Genomic DNA, 23,160 nt, shown 5'->3' with positions numbered 1-23,160 from the left:
CAAAGAGATAATGACCAGGCTACGTTTTCTCAGCCCTTTCCAAAGTGGGTGACTCTTCTTTGGCCAGGGCTGGCGTCTTGTCTATGTGAGACTTGATTTGTTAGTATAAGGCCGTAGTAGTCAACCAGGGGCAGTTTTGCCCACAGGAGACATTTGGCAATGTCCAGAGACATTTTTGGTTCTCACACGGAGGAACAGGAGAAGCATTATTAGTATCTAGGGGCTAGAGGTCAGGGGTACTACTAAATATTGTACAGTGCACATGGCAGCTCTCCCCACAGCAAAGAATTATCCAATTCAAAATGTCAGGAGTGCCGAGCTTGAGGAACCTGGGTACAGAGGGACAGTCTTGTAGAAATGGCCCTGAGAGTTCATTTTATCCAGATCCTGCTTCTGTTGGAAATGACTTGAGAGCTGTGTGGCTGCTTCCTTGTTCCTCCGTCCCCCTGCTTCCCCTCGCCTCAGCGTTTACAGTGTATTATAAAGTTGAGGTCAGGAGGTTTTGTCCAGAGAGTTGCTGAAATCTCTGACGGTACAGTTTCCCCTAGAATCCCACTGTCTAAGCACACGTGTATTCCGTGGTGGTCATGTACACGGCTGGATGCAACCATGTCCCAGGTACTCCTAAATAAGCTGTGATGTTGGCATATTTGGATGCTGATGCCTTTGAGATGAACTGTAAGGGCAACGTGTGGGAATAATAGGAGTCTAGCCTAGAGCTGTTTTCCTTCATTCTCCCTGTTGCTGAGGTGTTTGCTCCGCCTTGCAGAAAACTGAGTTCTGCTTGCTAAGTGCTCTGAAATGCAGGAACTCCTTGCCCTGGAGAATATGATGTTGCTTCCCAGATAAGACATCCAACCTGTTGCCAGATACCTCAGCAGCTTAGCACATCGCATCTGCCAACGCCGTTCTCCTGCAGTCGGCAAGGCTGCTTTAAGGCCAGAACAGGGAAATGAGAAGCCTTCCAAAGTGAGGCCCTAAGCTTACTCTCAGTGGTGGAGGGACAGTAGCTGTGTGTGGATTCTAGAATACACTGGCTTATTACATTTCAGGACAAGGATCTTCCTGTGTGACCTCACCGCCTGGACTCTTATTTGGGACGTCAGAGAGTGAAGGCGGAAGCGGAACTTGGGGGAAAGAAGAGCTGGCAGGCGTGGTGGCTGAGAAGGTTGGCAGGGCAGAAACCAAGGTAAGGCCAGGCAACCTGAGAGATGTGCTCTCCTGGGGGCATTTGATAGCCTCGCCCCCAGGTCACTTCTCAGCGTTGTTCCTCTGCCCCTGACACAATCAATTTCCATGTGTTCAAGTGAGACCAATATATTTTTGGATTAATACAAGTGATGTTGGGGGTTACTTTTTTTTTTTTTTTAATTTTGAGTTTTCGGTCTCCCTTTGTGGAAATCACTAGGGGATGGATTATATGGCAAATCCTGATTCTTCTTCAAGTTGGGTGTCAGTGTCTCCCTTATTCTTGTGTCAAGGACTAAGATGATGGTTATGGGCTGAGGAACCAGGTTCTAGATTACTGCTGTCTTAGCTGGCAACTAGGGCAGTCGAAACCAAAGCCTCCAAAGTCCTGTTGAGTGATGGTAAACATTTGAATCGTTTGCACAGATGAATGTGTGTATATTTAGAAAGTCATACCTAAGACAGAAAGAACCTCCAGGTAAGCCTGGCTTGCTTATCCCAGCTGCAGGTCTGAGCACACCCCAGATCACATCCTTTTAGTCCTTGATCGGCTGAAGTCACTTCCTTATGTACCCAAGGCTGCCCACACCCAGCCACTGTTTCCTGCAGTGCATCCGGAAGTGCAGGTCACGCCTCTGCTAACCTCTCGGTAACTTATAGTCATCTACCAGCATTCTGGGTTCTTTTGCCTCGATCTCTGAGCCTCCTTACAGTTTAGCTGCCATCCTCCTTCCAGATCCTGAGCTTGTCTTTGAGTCCCTGGCTTTTGCTTGGACTTCCCAGAGTCATTTCAGTGCTCTGGCAGCTGCTGCAAATGTCAGCCCTGGGTTGCTGGTTTGGAGCTGTTGTTGTCCCCTCAGTCTTCTTGGGTTTCACTCCCTTCACTACTGCTCCCCCACCGTTTACTTCTCATTGAAAAATCTTGTTTCTCAAAATTACTTCATATTTCAACATGCATCTATAAAACCCAAATGTATTTTCAAGCCGTCTCATAGAACATGAAGCTCGATGAGTTAATTTGGAGTGTTGGAAATGTGTTTATTTTATATGGTTTTCAAGTTATATATAGTCATATCTCTGCCATTTACTAAAAGGCAATAGGAAAGTGATCAGAAATGTATATGTATCTTTTAGATTTCTTGGAGACACTAAAATCTATTGGTGTTGGGGCAACAGTCCATTTTTCCTAGGTGGTTTTTTTTTTTAATCTTTCTCATTAGGTATGTATTTTTTTAGTACATTTTTACTTGACATATAAGACGTACAGAAATGTGAAGAGATCCTAAGTGTTTTAGCAAAAAGTATGCACAGTTTGTAACCAGCACCCAGAAGTTAAGCAAAGCAATAGAATATTACCAGAACCCCCCAAAATGCCTTGTGCTTCTTTCTAGTTACTGACTCTCCTTCCAAGGGTGACCGATACTTTGCTGAAATTACAGATTAGTTTTGCCTGCTTTTCTACTTCATATAATATGGATCACACAGTGTGTTCTCTTTTGTGTCTGACTTGTTTTATTCGTCATTTGTGACATTCATCCATGTGTGTTTTTGTAGTTTCCCATTCTTGTGGCTGTGTAGTATCCCATTTCATTAATAGACCACAATTTATTATCTATTATATGGTTGATGGATGTTTGGGCTGTGTGCAGATTTGGGCTATTACTAACAGTGCTACTATGAACATGTTTGAGTATGTCTTTTGGTGAGTGAATATATGCACATACACACATATGTGTGTATGCATATTTTATATATGTTATCGTATACATACATATGTATATTTACGTTGGGTATACATGTGGGAGTGGAACTGCTGGATAACAGATTGTGCCAAAGTAGTTGTATCAAGTACACTCCTACTAGCAAAGTTGGAAAGTTCTGGTTGCTCTATATTCTTGCCAATATTTGATATTATCTTCCCTTTTCATTAGCCTCATTCTAGTGGGTATGAAGTAGTATTGTACAGTGGTCTGAATTTGCATTTCCATGATATTGGCCATTTGGTATCTCTTTTGTGAAGTGCCTGTTCAGGTCTTTTGCTCATTTTTCTATTGGGTTGCCTGTCTTTTTCTTATTGGTTTATAGAAAGCTCTTTATATATTGTTACAATACAACAATATATGTATTGCAAATATTTTCTCCCCTCAAAGCTTTTGATGTCCATACCTTTAGTGATATCCCCAAGGTTAACACGTGTGGAGTCGTTAGGATTCTATACTGTGCTTTGCACAAGGATCTTTTATTCTTTGTTAGCAGTGTTGAGATTGGGGCTTCATTCTGTCAATACTCATTTACAAAGGCACTGTTGAGATACTGGTCATGTAGGGTGACCCAGGGACTCTTGAAGTTCTTGGCATATTTAGGTGCTGGCATCTTTTGGGGGTCACATAAATATAAAAGTTATTAATATCCAAGTGCTTACTGTGTGCTATGTGCTGTTGTAAGCATTTTACATGGACTGTCTCATTTATTCCTCAGACAAGCTTATAATTTAGTTACTATTATTGCCCCCTTTTTCAAGTAGGGAAACTGCGGATCAGAGAGGTTTTGTAATTACTGGAGGTCACATAACAGATTCTGGCTGTGGAGCGTATGCTCTGTCACCATGGCCTGCACAGAAGGTTACACTTCCTAAAACTGATGTTTTATTAGAATGCCTGGAATGGTGCCTGGCACATAGAAAGTGCTTGATAAATACTTGTTGAGAGAAAGAGTTTGCCTTGGACGAAGTCCTCATTGAGTAGGGAAGTTCGGATAGTGGGATACATTGGCGCGAGAAACACTTTGGTTCCATCCTGATGCATCTCTTGCCTGGAGCAGTGCTTGTGGTGGAATAGACATCACAGTGAACATTTGTGATTTGGATGATTCAGTCACAGACAGATTGTAAAACCAGCTTAGCAGCAGGGATGAACTCAGAGGACACTGCAGGGACCAGGAAGGGCCAAGAGCGGCCATCAGTGGAGGCCATGGTGATGGTCCGGGGAGAATCCAGAGTTCGGCTAGCAGCATCCTCATCGTACAGCCACCAGGCAGCCCAGTTTATGGTACCAGAGCAAGGTCCAGTGTCAGCAGGAGAGCTTGTCCCACTTAATGGGCAGTCAGGTCAGAAGAGGTCCCAGCAGCAGTGCAGGGCTGGCAGAATCCAAGGTCAGGTAATCCAAAGTCACAAGGTTGCAAGCAGTAAAAGTTCAGGCTGGCAGGAGAGAGAGCCAAGGAACGCTTGGAGGGAGCTGTCGCCTGAGCCGTCTTCCCCTCCTGAATGAGGCCTTTCTTCTCAGACTGCTGAGTGCCTGCAAGGAGTACACCAGACCTCTGGCTGGGCTGGGTAGGCTGAAACAGAGACTTACCCTGTGCGGGAGCCAGAAAGAGCCTTCATGAATGTCTTGTCAGACTCTTCATTTAACGGTGAGGAAATTAAAGCTTAAGTGCGAGGTTGCCAGTGGTAAAGCCGGCATTGGAACCAGGCTCTGCAGAGTTTCTTCCTACTTCTTCATGTTTTCTATGAAAAATTCAGAGGTGGTAGAAATTGTGATACTGGGAAGGAGGAGGGGCTGAGGTGAAAGCCTTAAAGAGAAATGATGGAGGGGACTTGGATACGGCGGGAGGGACAAGAGGAGTCAAATGTCTGCAGTACAAGCCCGGAGCCTGGCCGTGCAAGTGGTGGGCCTTTGGGAAGGAGCTGCTGGGATGGCCTTCACAGTCTTAATTCTAGAATATAAGTTCGGTGAGGACAGGATCATTTTCATTTTTATACAAGCATTAATATACAGAAAAGTTCAGAGGACAAGGGCTTTTTAGTGTTTTTACTGTGGTTAAGTACATATGACATAGAATTTACCATCTTAACCATGTTTAAGTGTACAGGTCAGTGGTATTAAGTGCATTCACATTGTTGTGCAGCCATCAACACCGTCCATCTCCAGAAGTCTTTTCATCTTACAGAACTTAAGCTCAGTTCCTATTAAACAACTCCCTGTTCTTCCTCCCTCTAGCTCCTGGTAACCGCCATTCTACTTTCTGTCTTTCTGAATTTGACTACTCTAGGTACCTCATAAAAATGGAATCACACAGTATTTGCCTTTTTCTGACTGGTTAATTTCACTTGACATAATGTCTTCAGGTTTATTCACGTTGTAGCATGTGTCAGAATTTCCTTCCTTTTAAAGGCGGAATAATGCTCCATTATATGGATGTACCCCACTTTAGTTATCAGTGCATCCATTGATGGACACTTGGGGCTAGAACTTTTATATGCATTGCTGACCAGTGACTTTGTAGGCACTCAACAAATTACTATTGAATGCATTTTAGTTATGTTAAACAGAACATGCCATGGGGTACCCAAGGGGGTTGTCCAACAGGTGCTTCAAGATGACTGAGGACTAAAGGTGAGATGAGGGATTAAGCTAGTGGTGTGAAGGTACTCCAGGCACAGGGGCCGAGTGATAGGAACAGAGGCCTGGGGTCAGCACAAGTGGGGCAGAGTCATGAAAGATGCAGGAAAGTGGTCTCAGGGTAGTGCCATGGACTTAAAAACAGGAAAGGGGGTTTAAGAAGGGGGTGCTGGGCAGCATCCAAGTCATGAAGGATGAGGTCTGAGAAAGGAACACTGGGATTGGCAAATGGTGGTGGAGCCAAGACTTGAACTCAGCTCTATCTGATGGTGTTGACCTCGGAAATAAGTTCCTGTACAGAGGTACAGGCCAGGACGTGAGATCGGGGAAGCATGCCTGAAATAGCCAGAGTTATTAAATGCTAGGTAAGTACTAGGGGCGGCACCAGGACTAGCAACAGGTGAAGCAGCAGGGAAAGACTTTTGAAGCACAGATGATTGTAAGGCTTCATGGAAGTCTTGAACTTGAGTGTGGCCATGAAGTGTGGCTGGGCTTTGTGCTATAAAGAAAGAGAAGGGCACCTCGAGTAGAGGAAAAAGTGAAAAAAGCTTGGTGGAAAGAATAGGGGGTGTGCATGGGGACAATAAAGAGACCAGATCAGTGAGGTGGAGGACAGGTGGGGGAAAGTGGGAAATGTAGTTGGTAGGGTTTCCAGGAGGGAATTTCTGCCCATTCTCAGGAATTTTTTTTTTTGCTTTCCCGTTCCCGAATCCCAAGATACAAACTGTTTTCTGTTCTCCACGATGAATCGTTTTCACAAAGTGACAGCCGATACTACCAACCACCTAGGTTCAAGGAGCTGGTTTTCCTGATTTCCCAACCAACTTTTCTCAGGATTCGGGAATGGAAAAGCGAAAAAAATTCCTGAGAACAGGTGGGAATTCCTGCCCAGAAACCCTAGCGATAAATAGGAAAAATGTCTAAGAGATACATTGTGAGTATGTTTGTTTATTTTCCATTGTGGGTATTACTGGGTTCAAGGAGCCAATTTTCCTGATTTCCCGACCAACTTTTCTCAGGATTTGGGAACTGGAAAGCGAAAAATATTCCTGCAAACGGGCGGGAATTCCCACCTAGAAACCCTGGTGGTTGGTACATCTGTTGTTTCCTATCTAGAGTTGATTAAGAGATGGTGATTGGGAAGCTTGAGTACATCTAAATGAAACATCTAGCATAACTCAGTCATATTCATAATTACTGGACACCAAAGAATCCCCAGGAAAACCAGTTAGTTACCCTGTAAGTTTAGCAGAATATTCTGTCAGGGACACTGGTAGTTGTCCATGGACACACCTGGTTGCATGTGACAGGCACACTTGGCTCAAATATGAGTGTGGCTGTTTCTGAGTTGTGTGCTAGAGGATCAGAGCCGCCATTCGGTGTAGTCTGCATTCACTGAGCTCCAGCTGAGAGCCCTGCCTGATGCTAGATGAAGACAAAAATGTGGAGATCTAAAAAGAGCTTGGACAGTTCCTAGACGTGCCTGAGTCTTAAAGACTTGACTTTCACAGAACCTGGGGGGAGATTTTGGGCTGAAGACTGAGAAAATAGATGCCCCAGCTGCCCCCCACCTCACTTTCGGCAACTTCTACACCAACGCTGAGCTGCCGACGCTCTTCAAAAGTCTACACTCTGATACATAATCCCCTTCTGAAAGAGCAGTTGGGTAAATTCTTATGTACACCCACCAGGTTGGCCTTGGATCTCAAGGAGATATTCTGCAATGGCTTGTAAAGATGATATCCAGCTAACTCCCCCAAACCCAGGCTGCCTGGAATATTTCTCTCAAGGAAAGTGCCTGGAGCATTTCCACAGGATGGAGATGAAGGATCCAAGCATGTAGAACATGAATCCTCTGTACAGGGCACCAGTCAGAAGCCACCCCTGAGTGCAGGAACCACAGCAGTGTGAGGCAGAGAGGCCCGAGTCCTTACTTGCTTCTCAGTGCCAGGGTTTTCCTGGCCGAGCCGGGAAGCAGGAAGCATCATCCCACCTGCCTCCAGCTCTCTCTGTGATGCTGAAGGGGAAGCCAAGAGACTGAAGGAGGCTTTGGATCTCCATGCTTGTGATTGTACTATCTCTGGTACCACTGTTCACTCCCGCCTCACAGCAGGTTACCTGAGCATGCAGCCTGGTCTAGCCCAGCACCTCAGAGACCAGGTTTCAGGCAGCCTTATGTACAAACAGAAAAATAACAGCTAAACTCGTCAAGTGTTCACTGGTGCTGTTTTAATTGTTTTCTATATGTTAACTTACTTAAGCCTCACAATAACTCTGTGGGATAACTGTTATGTTTGACAGGTAAGGAAAATGAGTCACAGAGAGGTATAGTATCTTTCCTGAGACCACCCAGCTAGGAACAGGTGGAAGCAGAAATTGAACTCATCTGCCTCTAGAGCCGGTACTGTTCAGGGAAGACAGACCCAGTGGGATATGCTGGAGCCACTAGAGGCCAGCAGAGAGGTCAGCTGCTGACCAGTCAGAGTCCTAGATCCGGTTTCTCCCTGTTGGAGCCGGCTGCTTCCACTGCTTCAGGGAGGGGACTGCTGCCCTGCTGTATTACTCAAGCTTGCCAGAAGGATTAGCCTCTTCCTCGTGTCAAAACAAGCCAAGCAGGAAGAAAACCAACAAACAACACATGACTTCCAGCAGAAAACGCTCTGCAGTTTCTCCAGCAGGAGAGGAGGCCCAAATGTGCCAGGTTATGTCCTAGTCGTAGGAATAGATCGCGGAGAGGGACCCTGAGAGCCCTTGTTTTACAGGTCAGGACAGAGGCCCGGCCCTCGGGGCACTCAGTCTCTGCAGCTGCCCACCTCCTCTGCGTCCCCCATGACATCGTGTGAGATTTGATAGCGTCCTGGACAGTCCATGGGCACCCCAGAGACCTGGGTCTCTCCCCAGTTCTGCCACAAGCTAGCTCTGGGACTGCGGCAATTCCAGTTTCCCATCTGTAGGATAATGAGATTGAACTTGAACAATGGTTTTCAAAGAAACTTTTTTTTATTGCCATGAAACATTTTTTTTTCCAAATAAAACATTGATGATGGGTGCAGAATATGAAACAGTTAAAAGCAGAGGTGTAAATTTTCAAAAAATAGACAAGGAAGAAAAACCTTAGTCCAGTTAGACTTCTCTGCGAAAAGTTCCCGGAGCCTCACGGTTATGCCTTTGTGCTTTTCTGCACATCATGCCTGCCCCTTGGGTTGCCTGAGCTCCTTTCATTTTAATAGAAGGTTTTGGATTCTTCAGAACCCCCACCTCAGCTTCTGTCTCCTTCATGGAGCCTGTTTGCTTCCAGTGAAAGCTGCCCCCCTGTAGGTTTCTGTTGTATTTATTAACTGTTTCAATCATTGGGCTCCCCATACTGCCTAGTGGTGGCTTAAAAGAATTTATATGTGTAAGACATTTGCATATACACATTATATTTACATATATACAAATAACAAATATTTCCATATGTACTTACTTACCTATATGTACGCATGCAAGTACACATACATACGCATATATACAGAGGGTGCCAAAAAATGTATACACATTTTAAGAAAGGAAAAAACTATTAAAATTGTAATAATCAATATATACCAATAATAAAAGATACATACAAGTCATGTGTATACATTTTTTTGTCATCCCCAGTATGTATCTAAAGAAAAGCCATGTCTCTGTGTCCCCAGCACCTGGCACATGATAGACCCCCAGTAAAGTTTTGAATGTGGGGATCATTGGTGTCCTGAGCGTCTTGCCCATATCAGGTACTCAGTAAATACTAGTGTCAGATGATTGTGTGATACAGTGTGTTTTGTACCTGGGAAGTCCTGCATATGAATCTTGGTTATGCCAGGTACCAGCTGTACAACTTTGGGAAGTGTACATATTTTGTCATCTCTAAGATGGAGATGATAATGCATGCCTTCCCCAAGTATGTGTCGAGGGTCTACTATATTCCAGGCACTATTATAGGCCCTGGGGATTCAGCAGTTTACAAAGTAGACCGAAGTCCCGTTCCTCACGGAGCTTAAATTCCAACCAACCCTAGGACGAGCCCCTAGGGTTGCTGGAGGAAGAGGAGGAGTTAGGAGTCCCTTCTGCTTGGCGAGAGGCAGAACTGCCACCTGGGTCAGGCTGCAGGAGGATGGAGTACAGGAGCTCCCTGGCTGGGATTTCTACTGTGAGATGAAGAGGAGGAAAGACCACCTGGCTTAGACTGAAGGGGCAGAGAGTCTCCACCCCCACCCCAGCCTTGAGGCCGCACGTTCTGCTCCCCACACGCACAGCCCCTGTGGGCAGCAGGAACACCAGGTGGAGAGGCCCCTGTGTGCGGGCCACAGCCCCCGCATCCATGCCCACCTGTGCGCGGAGTTGCGGCAGCGTCCTGTCCAGTCCTCCAGGGTGTGGTGGAGGCTTGCCTGGTACAGGCGCAGCCTGGCTGGCAGGGGCACGTGGAGTCTCCTGGTCTTGCAGAGGCTCACAAACACGCAGAACAGAGAGAAGAGGCCATTCGACACACCCCAGAGATCCCGCTCCCCAGCTTGCGGCAGAGGCAGGACGCTGGAGTCACTGAGCTCCCAGCAGATCTGGGCGTTAAGTTCCTCCACTGATTGGCCTGGGGTAAAGGTAGATGCTGAGTGGATTTGCTGTGGATTTGGGTTTTCTCTCACCTCACGCTATGACAATTGACCATTGCATTCCCTTCCTGCTTTCTGTTTCTTACTAAAATGAGGGAGGGCAGCCCCCGGGGAGAGACCACACCACCCTCTGTGGCAGGGATGCCCAATGTCCATGTATGTTTGTCCTTCACTTAAGGTGATTTTGAGTAAGTTTTACTTGACCTTTGCTGTGCCTCAATTCCTTCATCCATAAAATGGGACTGGATGGTAATAATTACACTTCTAGGGTTATTGAAAGGATTAAATGGGCCTGTAAAGACTTAAAATATACTCTGCTCATACTGTGTTTCCCCGAAAATAAGCCCCAGTTAAGATCGTCAGCCAGACATCCTCTTTTAGTATGTTATGACGATGTTCCAGAAGAAGATGACATGACTGTTTTGAATAAATGTAGATTGTTGTACATGAAAAAATAAGACATCCCCTGAAAATACACCCTAATACATCTTTTGGAGCAAAAATTAGTGAGATTTCCCTGGTCTTATGTTTTGGGAAATATGGTAGTAAGTGCTCTTTGTTAATCCTAGATTACCTGCCAATTTGTGTAGTATTGATGGGCTTGTTTGATTGGACCTAAGGCCAGGAGCTCACTGTGGGCAGGAGATGTCATACATATTCCTGTGATCTCAGTGCCTGGTACATGGTAGACTTTTGGCAAATACATGTTAAGAGAACAGTGATCTCAGGGTTTGGACCAAGGTGAGGGGAAGACTTGCCTTATGTGGCATAGGGGAGGGATGTGTGCCGAGGTGGCAGTTAGGCAGGATCAGACGGTGCAGTATGGCAGACAGATGAGAGAAAGTGAGGTTGGAGGGGTGGATTGGGACCAGATGGGCTGGGGGGCTTGAATGCTAGGAGAATGCCTCGGTAAGGCATTGGGGAGCCATGGGAGGTTTCAGAGCAGTGGAGGGACCTGGTGGTCCAGGATTTCCAGAAGATACTGGTAGAGGACTAGAGAAGAGAGAGCCTGGATCTAGCAGGTTGGCCAGTTAGGTGGCGGGGGGACGCATGGCTGAGTCATGAGCTATGGGGGCAGGCAGCGTGCTATCTGCTCTCCCCTCCCTCAGCACAGGAGGAACCAGGCCAGCCTGTGTGACCTTCCCCTGTCCAGCCCCGACTGTTCAGCCCTGGTACTCGTCTATTTGCGTCGTACTCACTCTGACACACCTTTCGCAGGTTGCCAGGTTACCGCAGCCTGGTGCTGCATGAGTCCTTGTGCTGCAGCTCCGATGCCACTTAATTTACTCCTAACTCTCCAGCCTCTGTATGTGTGTGTGTTTATTATTTTATTCTTAAAGTGAGAAACAGTAAGGTTGCTGGAAGTAGGCCATGTATTTGCTCTTCTCACCAAGGACAGGCATGTTCCCAAGCCCTGGGAGCAGAGACCGAGAGCCCTGGGAGAGGGAGGTGTGAGGCAGAATGTGCCGGGAGCTGGCGGCCCTGCCCCCTCCCTGGAAGGCACAAGTGCTCTCAGGCCGGCACGGGCCTGTGCGGCGGCCATTTTGTTTGTGGCCACGCCTGCAGCTCGGGGCCTTCGTCAGTCTCATTAGTCCGTGAACACGGTCGTCAAGGGCAGAGGCTGCTGCTTTAGCGTCGCCGTGGTTGGGAGCCTGGTCCCAGCTTCCCTGGCAGGGAGACAGGTCCTGGCCTCTGTGTAGCAGTTTGGCCCTGCCTGTGGCTTGTTCTCACTGTCTGCGTCCGGTGAATCTCGGACAAGGCTGTGTGGGAGGGATGGTGGCTACATAGAAGGAAGTTGTGTTTTGCCCACCTGTGTTAGCACCTGCTGCATACAGAGTTTTGTTTCTGGTCTCCACTAGTATACAGACAAATAAAGAGTTCAGGAGACACCGTAGTTCCTGCCTGGGCAGTGGAGTTGAATAAAAATAACTGCCATGTAACGACTGTTGATGTGTGGGCCAGTGCGCTGAGTGCTTCGTATACATTATCTCATTTAATCCTCATGGTAACCGCATGTCGCACTTGTTATTAGTACTGTTTTATGGATGAAGACACTGAGACAAGCTGAGGTTAGTTAACTTGCCCCGGGTCTCACAGCCAGTAAGTGTGTCTTCCTGAGTCCCAGGCCTCCGCTGTCAGTCCCGGTGCTCTGCCATCTCTTGCTCGGTGGGCACCTGGAACACAGAGGAGTTCGCAATCAGACGGCCTGGGGTCACTTTAGTGCTCTGCTGCTTACTCGTTGGATGATCTTGGCCAACTTCCCTTTTCTCACTTGCTCATCTGTAAAATGGGAGTCATTGTGTATACTTCACAAGGAGTATGAAATAGTGGTTTTGGAGACATTGGACATCAGGCAATGAGAGACAATGGTCTCTGAGAGATAGGAAATGAGTAAAGTCTCTTATGATTGTCCCCAGTTTATTGCCTTGAGACAATTTTCAGGCCATGGTGCAGAAAGGCAAGCCTGGCAGACTCTTCGGTGGAGGTGACAGAGCTACCGATTCTGGAAGTATCGCTAATTTGTCATAAAACTTCTTTGTACACTACAAGGAGTTATACATACTTTACATCTCATTTAAACGAGTCAATAGTAAAATCTTACTTTAAAAATACTTATTTACAGCAAAGGCACATGTGTGATCTTTTTTTTTTTTTTTTAAGGAGACATGATTAGTCCCACTTTCATACCAGTGATTGTCAAGTGTGAAATGGGGACAGGAGTTGGAAGGAATTCTCCTAAGAGGAGGATGTTCCTGGCTTGCCTCACACAGTGGTTAAGAGTCTGGGCTTGCGAGTTTAGTTACTGGCTGTGTATTGTTTCGCAAGCTGCTCAGTTCCTGCCCAGTAGAGTGGAGGTGGTGATAGCCCAGGCTTTGTAGGGCTGTCCTGAAGGTGGGGTGAATGAGCCGTGGTGCGTGCAGAGGGCCTGATGGGTGGTTAGGGCTTAGTGGATGTTGAGGTCCACGTTCATGAAGAGGGATGCTGTTTGGGCAGATAAAAGGCATTCTCGTTGGGGACGTGGCCTTATCTGGAGGCTATCTCAGAAGAGGGGCGAGGGCAACATCCATGTCTGGTGGGACGGGGCACAGGCCACAGAGCAACCTCCGGAGGAAGCCAGACCCCTTTGTGGGCTCTGAGCCAAACGAAGGCTCTCTTTCTACAGTTTCTCATCTCCCAAAGCTCGGGGTAGGCGGGGGTCAGGGCTGTGGCAGAGGGAGGTAACCCCTGTCTGAAGTCCTCCTACAGGCCCCAGGGAGATGGACGTGTCCTAGAGGTCAGTGGCCAGAGTCCAGCTTGAGCCTGAGGAGGTAGCAAGTGAGCAGGAGGAGGGATGCATTCCGTGGAGTAGTGTGGCTTCCTCATCTTGGCCAAGGAGCAAAGTTTACTCACCAAGAGTTCCTGCCATTTTTTAACTTGTTCTTGATTCTGTTTGTGAGAGGGTAAAAGGAGCCGTCGGGGCCAGGAGTGGGATGGGGTGGGAAGGAGGTTCATGTCGGGAGCAGCTTGCAGGGTCACATTGATCTCTTTCTTGCACAAAGGTAAGATAATAACTCTGGGTATAACCACATGGTAGGTAGTGGTCAGTATCTGGGCATTTTATGATTCCAAAAATGAGAGGTAAACGTTGACATTTCTGATATTTAGAAATAGGCCCCAGAGAAGTTGCACTGGGTTCATTTGTCCATTCAGCCAGCAGATGATTACTGGAAATGGATGTGCCATCCATGGGGGCAAAAAGGGCTGTGAGACGCAGTCCAGGTCCACACGAAGCTTCCTTGCAGTTAGGCTGTTTTATAACTGTTCCCAAATCATGTTAGCTCTGGAAGCTATTTTAGGAACTCCTTTGGTTATGAACCATGTCTTATATTTAATTTTGATTCTTTTTCTCCTCCTGTCCTGGATTCAGTATCAGCATCAACAAACACTGTGTGCCTGGCATTGTCTCAGGGGTGGGAAGTATTTAGAATAGTCAGATACCGTGTTTCCCCGAAAATAAGACCGGGTCTTATACATACTTGATAAGAGCTTGTTAATTAACTAGAGCCAGTACCTAGAACAGCCTGCCAAGGACTTCAGGCCTTCCCTGTGCAGTCACCACTTCTCATGTCTGAGGATGCTGGGCTTCTGTCTGGAGCCCATCAGTATCTGTGAAGTGCCTGGAGCTAGGCACACGGTGAGGCTTTGCCCCACTTTTCTTTGGTTGGTGCGTGTTCATTATAACAGCAAGAATCCCCCCTACTTCCCCCCCCCCCCAGAGGCACTGCAGGCAAGCAAGGCCGTGTCTTTCTACCCACCTCCTGAGGCTGTGGTGGGCACTCCTTTGCTCCTTTCTCTTCTTGGTCTGCTTCTGTATCCGGTGAGGAAGGCGTTCTACTCTTTCCTTAGTCACAGTCTGGTTAGTAGCCATGAGGAGCTAGGAGAGTGGCTGGTCTTTGATTCTCTGGATGAGAGTGGATTTGACAGTGCCTTCCCACCTATGAGATGAGGACAGTTGATTTCTGTCTCCTCCCTTCTCAGCCTCACATGGGGCCACATGAAAAAGGAGCCCGCATAACCGATCCCCTAGGTTCAGAGTTGACATTGCACTGTTTGCAGCCAGAGTAAGCAGCCCTTAGCGTCCTCCAGCCAGAGGATGAGGAGATCGCTGGTGTTTGTCAAAGGACAGGTCAGGTATCTCTTTGTTATTTGCGTGGAGACCCTTTGCAGAAGCTGGAGTAAGAGGACTAAATTCATGTTTGACAAATCTAGATCAAAGGAAGGAGAGAGCAGCAGAAACCTCAGAGGAGCAGTGCATACAAGGACCAAGTGAGCCCATTTCCGGTATATCTTTTGGGGACTTGGGGTGGTTGTGTTGACAGGGAGACCTAATCTAGCCTGATCAGCCAATCAACAAATATTGCTTGTGTGCTGCTGGGACCTTGGCTTGGGAAGAATGAAAGAATTCTACAGCTTGCCTGGTCCCTGTCTTTGAAAAGTCCAGACTTTAGTGGGATGTACCAGATGAGCACACATGATGAGACATGACAGGATATCATTAGTCTCTAAATCAACATGGGGTTACGTGTGTTGTTGGCGTTTGGAGAAGGGAGAGCAGTCAGTGTGGCAGATGAGTGGTCTGTAGGATTTCATCTGTCTGGCCTGGGGAAGAATGGAGAATAGAGTGGCATATCTCCCTTCATCTGGTAGAGACCATCCAGCATCAACAGTGTCAAAGCCCCTTGTCTTTGCAGGAGCTTGGCCAGGTTGCACCAGGTTGGCAAGGATGCACCAAGTGAGCCCTCATGAAAGGAGCAGATGAGCTCTGGGGCCGAAGAACAGGGTTCAAGTTCAAGCTCAGGGGGATTGAGCAGATTAGTGGAGATAATGTATGTGAGAGCACCTGGCTTAGTGTTTTCCATATAGAAATAATTTAGTAAAGGTTTATTGATTCATTCCCAACATCACGACTGAGAGAGTCCCAATGAAGACACCAGAACAGGGTTTTAAACAGGGTGTGGAGAGTTAGGGTGAGTGTGGAGGGGCGGGTAACCCATGAGTGGACGAAGCTAGAGAGAGGCTTAACGTCTGCTGTCCCTTGGCCTGTTCAGGCCACTTTTGGATGGTTGTGGCAGCTCTTGATCCCATTTAGGAGAGAAAATGTCAAACTAGAACAAATACAGAGGAGAGCTGCTGGCATGTGAAGAGTGGTTAAAAACATGGAAACATTTCCCCCAGAGGGGAGAATTTGGGCAGGAGCAGTGGTTTGCTGGGCTCCCTCTATGGCACTGCAGAGGGCAGCCCTGGGGCCAATGGGTAGCAGTGACAGGGAGGCCAGTGTTGATGCATGGAACTGGGTTATTTCCCACCACGTGAGCCGTGAAGGACATGAGGGAGGCAAGATGGGTGACCCTGGGAGCTCCTGCAGTGGGGCCACGGTGCTTACAGACAGGCTGAGTGACTGCCACAGAATGTTAATAATACAAACAGTAGGAATAGCTCCATTTGCTTGTGTATCAGGCAGTGTTACCAAGTGCTTTACTTATATGGATTCACTAATCATTACAACAGTACCGGGAAGGGGTATGAATAGCTAATTCACCCTACTTTATAGATGAGAAAATTTCGACTGAGAGATGAAGTAACCCACCCAAGGTCCCACACCTTGGCCTCGAACCCAAGGCCAACCTTTATTGGTGAAAGGTGAGGCCAGCTGACCTACAATGTCCTCACTCTAAAGGTTCCCTCTCGTAGGTCACCCCATTCCGTTTGGATGGGGCTGGGCAGCTCTGTTGGGTTTGGGGCAGGAGTGGTGGTTACTGCTGTCAGGGGACTTCACTGTGCATGCTTTTGCCTGGCTGAGAGGTCAATGGGTTGGGCTCTGCCTGCAAGGATGTTCTGTGGGCTGTTAGGAAATGGCCTCTCAGGGGAAGTGGCTGGGGACTCCCAAGCTTATCTCAGCATCTCATCTCCTCCTATCCGGTGTCCTCCAACCCCCTATGCCTCAGGGCTCTCCGAAGCACCAGTGATGCTTTCTTTCATGTCAGCCTTCTCAGAAGCTTCCTTGGCTGTGCCTTCAGTGCACTCAGCAGGCAGGTGTCCCCACCCCCACTCTCCCTCTCCAGAAGGGCACAGAGTGATATCTAGGTGCTGCAGCCTGGAGGGGTAGCAGGACTTCAGCTACTTTGTTTGGGGTTAAGGAGCCACCTGTCATCCTAGTGGATTCCCAGTTCACCGGCCTCTGGTGACGGGGAAAGCCCCTGATGGCCAAAGTTAGCGTTCTGAGGGGAGCGCCTAGCACTGTGCCTGACACATGTAGTCCCAAACACATTTTTTTGGGGGGGGCGATAAATAAATGGCCCATTTGTGTAGCACTCTCCTGCCTTCTCGGTGCTCCCCCTGACTCCTGAAGAGTTTGAAGTTTTTGGAGGGAGGGTGTTACAGAGTGGTAGGGTGCTCCTCTCACCTCAGGTTACATGGCATTGGTGGAAACTTCTGAGTGTAATCTGTTTTTTGTAAGGTGGAGCTATTAGTGCTGATCTGCTTTTGGGGAAAGAACTTTGACCCCAGAGGCCTGTGCTGGATTTTAAAATGAGAATAATGGCTGCCCGCCAGTCCCAGAGGGCTTCAGAGAGCTGACTCTCCTAGACTGTTGTCCCGATACCTTCCCTCTGTAAATCAAACGATCACAGACTGCCTGTCACCCCCGAGATTCTGGTCAACAACCCCTCCCTACTCTCCAGCTCTAGGCAGAGGATGTATTCACAGCATCAATGATTTTGTGGACCCTTCCTTTTGTTAAGGTTTCATGTTATGAAAGCATATAAAATGTGTCACAAATATTGCCCCAAAATATGACATTAAATATATTTTAGATTGCCCCCAGCCCCTGGCCGACCTGCCAGATGAAAGCCTCAGTCCTGGAGGCCCTGTCCCTGCTCCAGTCTCAACAAGGCCGGCCGTTTGCTGGAAGCCCAGACTTGCGCCCTGCCGTGCACGATGGCCCTGGCGTTTTCTCTCTTTGGCTACGGGTATGGGCACGGGCATGCCCTGAGTGGGGGAGAAGGCAGTATGGAAATTAAAGCTCAAGGCAGAGTTGTTTGGGGAACCCCCTGTCCTACTTGTGTTTGAGACTCCTGCTGTCTAGATCTGACTCAGCTAAGCTAAGCAATAGTCTGTTCTGGAGCAGAAAGACACTCCGTTTTTGAGTCACATGGTATAAGCTCGTGTGGTCAGGCAGAGGTCAGTACAGCCCAGCAGTCGCCCAGGTTCTCTGTACCCTGGAGACATGTCCTGATGCCCAGGGCTTCCCTCCGTGATCAAGACCAAGAACTCCAAGAGCAGCAGTGACATCTGAGGGTCCCGGCCTGTGCCTGGAGGGTGAATGGCAGGACCCCTGATTCTCCCCCTGCCCGGCCATGTCTGGCCTATGGCACAGACTGCAGATTCTACTGTTCAGGGATGGTGTAGAGCTCTCTTCAGTCTGACTCACGTGGCCCAGCCACACTCCATCCCTCTGGAAATTATTTCTATCTGTTGACAAGGCCAGGATTTCAAGAGCAGCCAGCCAAGAGGCGCATTGGGTTACTCCCTGAGTCCCAAGAAGATGTTGTCCCCCTGCCTTGGGGGCAGCACTAGAAGCCTGTAGTCCAGGGGCTTTGGCCAGTGGAGTGACCATGTTCACTCATCACACCCCTTCATCTGAAAAGCAGATGCCAGTCCCATTACCAGCCTGGGTTTCGCTTGAGGCCGAGCCATGAACCCTCTGGCATGGGAGCTTAGATTTAACGTCCAGTGGCCTAGGACAAGACAGACATTTGGCCTCTTTCACTTTCCTGGGAGGTGATGGGAGCCAGCTTGGGCAGGACACTTTTTTTGGATTTTTGGCCTGAATGGCTGACTGACTCAATCTGCCCAGGAGAAAGCATCTCCTTACAAACGGTCTATTGGTCACAATATCTGCCATTCCAGGCCTGACCTTCCCCCCAAACAAACATGCCTCATAACTGTACTGCGCTTGGGCATCTTCCATGCGAGTCTCTGTGGGTGCTGGGGTTCACTTCCGTTTGTGCTGTGCGTTCAGGACTTGACTTGGCCTTCGCTCGTCATCCTTCACCCTGCAGTCATGGGAGTCCTGTGTGCACAGGGTCAGCACCTGCCACACCACTTCCTGTCTGCTGCCTGGCTCCAGCTCCCTGTCTGTGGCGGCATTCAGTGTCTGCCTCTGATGTCACATCTGCTAGGACCTACCCTCCATCCCAGGGTGTCTGCATCCCCAGCTCTTGTCTCTAAGATTTTTCACTTGGCACGTGGCGCTGTAGTATGTCCTTGGAGTGTTTGTTGTCACTGCTGGGCCTTGTTTCGCTTCAGCTCAGCAACCTGGATGGAAGTGTCATAGTCCCTTGGGTTGGTGACTAGATGGGAACAACTCAGTGGCTCTGAGGCACTTGTTCCAGGAGACTGACGAGATGCAGTCCTTAAGGCTGACCGTATCATGGTCATTATTGTTGATGGAAGCTATTGATGACACTGTTCTTCAGGGACCTTCTCCCCAGGATGCCATCAATGCCATCAGACTTCTAAGCTTTGAGTACCGTTTCTGACACCACCCCCACCCCCAACTCCGACCCAGTGCATTTTCAGACTATTTCTGATTATATATATTTGTAGATTCTGTTTTTGTTTCTTTTTCCTTATCAAGTATTTAACTGTCCCAACAGTTTGCCTTTTACTTGTCATCTCTAATCTGTTTTCTCCAAGCCCCTCCTTTGTGTTGGGCTTTCCACCTGATCACACTGATCTTGTCTGCTTAGTTTTGTCAGTGTAAAGCTAGGTGGGGTTGTACCTGCTTAGCCCTTGGATAGAAGACGAAGAATGCCAGGGACTGTAGGTTTTTCGAGGCGTTATTAGGCCTTTTCTTCCAGTGTCTGGTATGGTCCCAAGCTTGAAATCATCATTATCCATCATCATCATCATCTTAGTGACAGCTGGCAGCAGTTGAGCATTTACTTTGTGTTGAGCAATGTGCTAAATGCTTCTATATCTTATAACATTTTTATCAAGAAAACCCCCAGGAATTGTGAATGAAGCTGAAACTAGAAACTTAGGTCAAAAAGTTATTCAAGTCTGTATAACTAGTAAAGAGGCTGTACTAGAATTTAGATTCAAACCTGTCTCATTTTAGAGTCTGTTTGTAACCATCGTATGTTCTCTTTGTGTTGTAGTATGTACTGAACACCAAGATTGCTCCGTCTCCATGGTATCACTAACCGATGGGGATAGCACCCAGCACTTTTTGAATACTTATAATGCTAAGTGACGTACATTGATTAACCCATTTAATTTTCATAGCTCAATGAGAAAGAGTTTCCCCCATTTTACAGAGTAGGAAACCGAGGCTGAGAAAGACTGAGTTAACTTGCCCAAGGTCACACAGCTAAACAGTATATACATCAGGACTTGAATTTATGTTATCTCTTACACAGTATGAGCCTGTCCTCTTGATCACTGTGTTACTATTTACAAAAAACAAGACTCATTTTTACCTCTGCTCCTTCTTGCTGCCCCTTTCCTTGGCTTGAGTTGCTTTTTGTTTGTTTGTTCCTGCTCATTCTGTTCTTTCTGAGAGACCTAGGCTGGGGTTCTCTTCTCCCACTATAGCTGTCCACATTGAACTCCCTTTGCAAAAATTGGCTCTTTGATTTGTGTTTTCCTAAATTTTACTTGTAGATAAATCCTCATCGTAAATCACCTGATTTAAGATTAGTGCTCCATAACTCAATATTAGACCTATTTGTCTATCTTATTTCTGACCAACAGAATGGAACAAGGTGCCCAGAAACAGACCCATACATATCTGGACACCTGATTTATGACAGAGGCCACCGCTCAGCAGTAGGGAATGGACAGTCATTTTAATAAACAGTGTTGGTGTTGGGGCAGTTGGATATCCATATGGAAAGAAATGAATCTTGACCACTACCTCACGTCACACACAAAAATAAATTTAGAGAGATCATCAATCTAAATGTGCAAGTTAAGACAAAATAAAACTTCATCTGCAAGGTAACAGAATAAGCTCATAACTTTGAGGTAGCCATACATTTTTTTAAAGAAGACACCAAAAGCACTGACTATAAAGGGAAAGGTTGATAAGTTGGTTGACATTAAAACGAGGAACTTCTGATCATCAAAAGACATCAATAAAAGAGAGAAAAGACTAGCAGAATAGAGAGCACACATGCAGTCCCGGTAACTGGCAAGTGGATTTGTACCCAGGATACATAAAGAATCCATAAAATCCATAAGGAAAAGAATCCCTTCCCCTCAAATGGTCAAAAGAATGTCTTGTACTTATAAATTGTGGACTGTGTACAGTTTTCTTCTCCCAATTCCAGGTTTTAAGCAGTTTGCTCCGGATCATTGGCACAGCCTGGTGGCGGGCCTTCGGAACTGTCTGATTCCCTGGCTCTCCTTTTCCTCTTTGTGTGGACCCTGGGCCCTTCCTTTGGCATGTCCTGCTTTGTCGGCTGTGTATTCTGCCACAACTGCTTCTTTTTTTCATGAATACATAATACGTAGATCTCTTCCTCTTTTCCTTTGGCTTGTTAACTTTTGATCAGCTATTTTAAGAGTATTTCTCCCCTGCTTTCCCCTGCCCCCCACCTCCTTTTTCATTTCCCTTTTTGTACCTCCTTGTGTAGCCTAAAAACTTGTGGTTGTAAAAGTTATCCTAAAATATCTGAAAGCCTTTGGGGGAGTAGACTTGTTCTGTGGGTTCCAAAGGTAGAGTGAAGAACTGAAGGCTAGTAAGTAGGTACTGACCTAGAGAGTGATTTCATCCCTGGTGTGTTCCAGTTGCCCGAGACTTCAAAGGTGCGATGGGAGTTACTGAGTCAAGTAGAGGCTAGATCACACTACCCCTTGGTCATAGTGTTGTTTATGGCGGGCCCCATGCCTTGGATGGGCAGCTGAATTATGGTAATCCCTTCCGATTTATCAACAAAGCTCTGAACAGACCCTTCGAGGATGTCCAGAGCAACAGCTCTCAACTGGGAGGCTCTTTTGTCCCTCTAGTAGGTCAGAATGGGCACAAACACTAGCACTTTAATGGTCATGGATATTTAAAAATAATTCTGAGGCATCCCTTTACCCGCAGCCCTCAATGTAGAGCTGGTTGACATCTACTGACCTGAAGGCTGAGAGTTCCCTCATGTTCCTGTAAGCTGCGCTTTCCTCCGGTAGCAGCTTCTGTGAGGTAAAGCTTTTCTCTTCAGTTATATTCTTTTGTTTCTTTATTTTATTTAAATCCTCACTCTGGCAGTGCCTGCTCCCATTTTTTTCATTGCAAATGTATCATATTTTGGACTCAGAGAAATTAACACAGAGAAAACTGGAAGCTCGGCAGGTTGTTTTGACATTTTACATTTTTGGACAATGTTTAAGAATCGAGAATTCGATGTAATCTGGATTTCTGTATTCTCCCGAAACACTGGATGATCTGGCCTCTTGAGGTCTCCATTCCCAGCTGGCCCCCACCAGGCAGGGCTGGGGAGGGGCTGCCCTTCTAGAAGTGAGTAAAATAGACTTTTGTGGGCTACCCTGGGAATCCAACCAATATTTTTAATATATTTAAATGGGAAAATGAATTCCTGCTTTTAAAGAAAAGTCTTAAAATGTCAAAAATGCACATTTGGGAATGCTTATAGGGTCCTCAACTAGAATGTGTGTGTTGTGAGGTGGTGGCCTGTATAGTTCTCCTATGCTGTATATTGGCTTAGCACCTGGTAGGTCGGTACTTAATACATGATTTCCTCATGGGGTCACTGAGTGCCTGTCGTCTGCCCCCTCCCAGGTGGTGAGCAGAAACACCATCTCACTGTGGAGCTGGGCCTGTCAGTTCCTCCTGAGACTGGTTGCTACCTAATCTATTTAGAACACCCACTCTAGCCCTAGATACTTGTGTGGAGTTTGGGATCAGTCTCCTGAACAGCTCCCCTATCTTGAGAGAAATGGTTTCTTTCCTGATTAAAGATCCTGTCCCTGTAGACTAGGCCCTGCTAAGGAGATGAGAGGACGCAGAGGCCTGCACTAAGCCTGCTTTCCGGGCTGATGCCCGCTGAACTGGAGTTTGTGGCCGTTACACAGTGCTTGCATTCCTAATGCTGGACAAGGGCTGGGTAAAAGTTCAGCTCATTCCCTTTAAAGAAAAAAAAAAAATTCTTCATCTTGGGCATTGCAAAATTTTGACCCAGATCCGTCAGAGGCCATGGAGAACTCACAATATTTGGAGAGTGGGTATAGTTTCCGAGGCCTGTAGCTGCAGAGAGCCAGTGACCTGCTGGGTCTGAGTGAAAGCCCTGCCTTTGCAAGTTTGCCCTGGCCTAGCCTCCACAGGCCTCAGAGTGTGGACGGAAGGAGCCAGCACCTTCCCCTCACTCAGAAGTTATCTTTACCCCCGAAATCAAACA

The 23,160-nt window shown here is 47.2% G+C and overlaps 1 long non-coding RNA gene across 1 annotated transcript in view; it reads left to right on the top strand.

The window, feature by feature from the left end:
- Positions 1-22,893, top strand: part of LOC308487798 — a 42,523-nt gene extending 19,630 nt beyond the window's left edge. Inside the window, exons 3-4 of the long non-coding RNA XR_013991759.1 lie at positions 1,053-1,189; positions 21,849-22,893. This is a non-coding gene — a long non-coding RNA (uncharacterized lncRNA). The remainder of the gene's footprint in view (positions 1-1,052; positions 1,190-21,848) is intronic.
- The last annotated feature ends 267 nt before the right edge of the window (positions 22,894-23,160 follow it).

This window comes from Rhinolophus hipposideros (assembly GCF_964194185.1).
Source record: "Rhinolophus hipposideros genome assembly, chromosome: 19".
Classification (NCBI taxonomy): domain Eukaryota; kingdom Metazoa; phylum Chordata; class Mammalia; order Chiroptera; family Rhinolophidae; genus Rhinolophus; species Rhinolophus hipposideros.
The sequence above is the reverse complement of the archived record's forward strand: the minus strand, read 5'-3'. Positions and strand labels throughout refer to the sequence as shown.